Raw genomic sequence first — 4,568 nt, 5'->3', positions numbered from 1 at the left:
AAAGCCCATTAGTCCCGGTTGGTGGCACCAACCGGGACTAAAGGTTAGACCTTTAGTCCCGGTTGGTGCCACCAACCGGTACTAATGGGCATCGCACCCTTTAGTCCCGGTTCGTGGCACCAACCGGGACTAAAGGGCCCAGGTGAACCGGGACTAATGCCTTAGCCGCACGAACCGGGACGAATGCTCACATTAGTCCCGGTTCGTGACTGAACCGGAACTAATGTGAATACTGCCCTGTGACCAAAGCCCTGTTTTCTACTAGTGAGGGAGAATGCTGGCAGCTGGAATCCTGGGCTGGAAAAGGAGCAAATATTAGAGACCTATTCTGCGTAATTCCAAAAGTCCTGAAACTCCACGGAGGCACGTTTTGGAATATATAAAAAATACTGGAGAAAGAATCAACCAGAGGGGGCCCACACCCTAGCCACGAGGGTGGGGGGCGCGCCCTACCCCCTGGGCGCGCCCCCTGTCTCGTGGGCCCCCTGGCAGGCCTCCGGTGCCCATCTTCTGCTATATGGAGTCTTTCGTCCGAGAAAAAAAATCATAAGCAAGCTTTCGGGACGAAACTCCGCCGCCACGAGGCGAAACCTTGGCGGAACCAATCTAGGCCTCCAGCGGAGCTGTTCTGCCGGGGAAACATCCATCCGGGAGGGGGAAATCATCACCATTGTCATCACCATCGATCCTCTCAGCGGGAGGGGGTCAATCTCCATCAACATCTTCACCAACACCATCTCATCTCAAACCCTAGTTCATCTCTTGTATCCAATCTTTGTTTCCAAACCTCAGATTGGTACCTGTGGGTTGCTAGTAGTGTTGATTACTCCTTGTAGTTGATGCTATTTGGTTTATTTGGTGGAAGATCATATGTTCAGATCCTCTATGCATATTAATACCCCTCTGATTATGAACATGAATATGATTTGTGAGTAGTTACGTTTGTTCCTGAGGACATGGGAGAAGTCTTGCTATAAGTAGTCATGTCAATTTGGTATTCGTTCGATATTTTGATGAGATGTATGTTGTCTCTCCTCTAGTGGTGTTATGTGAACGTCGACTACATGACACTTCACCATTATTTGGGCCTAGAGGAAGGCATTGGAAAGTAATAAGTAGATGATGGGTTGCTAGAGTGACAAAAGTTTAAACCCTAGTTTATGCGTTGCTTCGTAAGGGGTTGATTTGGATCCATCTGTTTCATGCTATGGTTAGGTTTACCTTAATACTTCTTTTGTAGTTGTGGATGCTTGCAATAGGGGTTAATCATAAGTGGGATGCTTGTCCAAGGAAGGGCAGTACCCAAGCACCGGTCCACCCACATATCAAATTATTAAAGTAACGAACGCGAATCATATAAGTGTGATGAAAACTAGCTTGACGATAATTTCCATGTGTCCTCGGGAGCGCTTTTCTCTATATAAGAGTTTGTCCAGGCTTGTCCTTTGCTACAAAAAGGATTGGGCCACCTTGCTGCACCTTATTTAATTTTATTACTTGTTACCCGCTACAAATTACCTTATCACAAAACTATCTGTTACCGATAATTTCAGTGCTTGCAGAGAATTCCTTACCGAAAACCGCTTGCCATTTCCTTCTGCTCCTCGTTGGGTTCGACACTCTTACTTATCGAAAGGACTACGATAGATCCCCTATACTTGTGGGTCATCAAGACTCTTTTCTGGCGCCGTTGCCGGGGAGTGAAGCGCCTTTGGTAAGAAAAAATTTATATAGTGTGCTGGAATTTACTGTCACTTGTTACTATGGAACATAATCCTTTGAGGGGCTTGTTCGGGGTATCTTCACCCCGACCAGTAGAGCAAAGAGTTGCTCCTCAACCTACTGAAAGTACTGAAAATGTTTACTTTGAAATTCCTTGGGTATGATAGAGAAACTGCTAGCTAATCCTTTTACAGGAGATGGAACATTGCATCCCGATTTGCACCTAATCTATGTGGATGAAGTTTGTGGATTATTTAAGCATGCAGGTATGCCCGAGGATGTTATCAAGAAGAAGGTCTTCCCTTTATCTTTGAAGGGAGAGGAATTGACATGGTTTAGGCTATGTGATGATATGGGATCATGGAACTACAACCGATTGAAATTGGAATTTCATCAGAAGTTTTATCCTATGCATCTTTTTCATCGTGATCGTAATTTTATATATATATATATATATATATATATATATATATATATATATATATATATATATAATTTTTGGCCTCGCGAAGGAGAAAGCATCGCTCAAGCTTGGGGGAGGCTTAAGTCAATGTTATATTCATGCCCCAATCATGAGCTCTCAAGATAAATTATTATTCAAAAATTTTTATGCTCGGCTTTCTCTCAACAATCGCTCCATGCTCGATACTTCTTGTACTGGTTCTTTTATGATGAAGACTATTGAATTCAAATGGGATTTATTGGAAAGAATTAAACGCAACTCTGAAGATTGGGACCTCGACGAAGGTAAGGAGTCAGGTATAACACCTAAGTTTGATTGTGTTAAATCTTTTATGGATACCGATGTTTTACGTGAATTTAGCACTAAATATGAACTTGACTCTGAGATAGTAGCTTCTTTCTGTGAATCCTTTGCTACTCATGTTGATCTCCCTAAGGAGAAGTGGTTTAAATATAATCCTCCCATTGAAGTAAAAGTAGTTGAACCCATTAAAGTTGAAGAAAAGACTATCACTTATAATGTTGATCCTATTGTTCCTACTGCTTATATTGTGAAACCACCCTTCCCTGTTAGAATAAAGGATCATGCTAAAGCCTCAACTGTGGTTCGTAAGAGTAATACTAGAACACCTACACCCCTTGAGCAAATTAAATTTTAACATAGTATTGCTATGGTTAAAGATCTCTTGGCCGATAATATTGATGGGCATGTTATTTATTTCTGTGATGAAGCTGCTAGAATTGCTAGACCCGATACTAAGGGTAAACATAGACCTGTTGTTGGCATGGCTGTTATTTCTGTTAAAATAGGAGATCATTGCTATCATGACTTATGTGACATGGGTGCTAGTGCAAGTGCAATACCTCATTCCTTATATAAAGAAATTATGCATGATATTGCACCTGCTGAGATGCGTGCTAAGCAGAGCCGCTAGCCGCCGGAGGCCGGACTAGGCGGTCCCGACGACGCTGGAGGAAGAAGACGAGAGATTGAAGGTGCATGCCGACCAAGTTGACAACGCCCTGCGTAGGCTTCGATCTATTGGCCCACATGTCAGCCTGCAAAAATGTGGCATATATTTAACCCATGTTTTCTAGAATGTACAGTCCATTTGCATTGCTGGGTGAACAAATAATTTCGCGTCAATGCGGCCCATTTATATTATCTAAGAAATCCCAGCCCATTTGCACTTTCTTCAAATACACGAATTAGCTGGGCTCGTTATATATATATAATGTTATGTTAGAAGGAGCAATTAATATAAAAAATAAACCGGAGAGGCACATTTTTTATATACATAATTAACAAATTAGCGAGTTATTGCTCAAAATAAAAATGAGTGCATTATTGTTACATTGGTCCTTAAAATCTTCGCAAGCTTTTGTACGCAATCACAAGGATTTTCCTTGCCTGTGAGTCAAAAACAACCAGGATTTTCCTTGCCAACTTCTGTTAAACATTTACTTTTATAAGTTAATAACACGTGGGATGTTTTCATAATGTATATATAAGTCTCTATAAAATATACGATAATAGTAATAATAGAAATATATATATATAATGTGGTTAAAAAATACATTGGGCTGCCGATCTTTAAGAAAAAGCCCATAGGCCGGTATGGACCTAAAAAAATAAGTTGAAACCACTGTCACCCGTATATCGTGGGCTACGCATGTTAAAATACAAAACCTAGGGCTAGCTGATACTTGTTCGCCCTCTGGAAACAAAATGATACCAGATCCCTGAGCGAACTGGATTATAGAGGGGACGACGGCATGACTAAAGAAGCACATCAGGAGAGATTTTTTTTCTTCAGTGGATGGCTCTCGATGGCGTTTTTTTACTTGCCTCTGCACCATACAACTTGTATTTTTAGCCTCCCAGTCCGTGGTGGACCAGCAGCCCATTTGCTGGGCGGGCCAACCTACAGAAACCAGCACTCGATTTTCCATCAAGCCCCAAAAACAACGCAATACTATGTTTGTTTTGAGGCCGAAAACATTACGGTAGGGGTTGAGCGGGGGAGGGGGCAAGACAGAGCAAAAAGATTAAAAAGAGCTGATGCGCCGCTGCTACCCTAACAAAGCAGGTGCAATTCTTCTCGGGAAGAAGGTGTGCCGTTGACACCCACACGTCACATACCCCACAGTAGGCATACTAACAAGTTCACACACAAGCACAACAGAAAAGGTAAACATTCATATCAAACTCAGGTTCACAGGACACATTCATATTCATAGCCAACATTCACTATCAACAACTCAAAAGATTCATATATACACAAGTTCAGCATGTCTATGGATCCAAATGATTGATAGTCACACAACAATATTCATAGATAATTCAAAAAAAGATTCAAATATACACATGTTCAGTATGTTTA

This window comes from Triticum aestivum, chromosome 6D, assembly GCF_018294505.1.
Source record: "Triticum aestivum cultivar Chinese Spring chromosome 6D, IWGSC CS RefSeq v2.1, whole genome shotgun sequence".
In the NCBI taxonomy this organism is placed as follows: domain Eukaryota; kingdom Viridiplantae; phylum Streptophyta; class Magnoliopsida; order Poales; family Poaceae; genus Triticum; species Triticum aestivum.
This window is presented reverse-complemented; position numbering follows the sequence as displayed.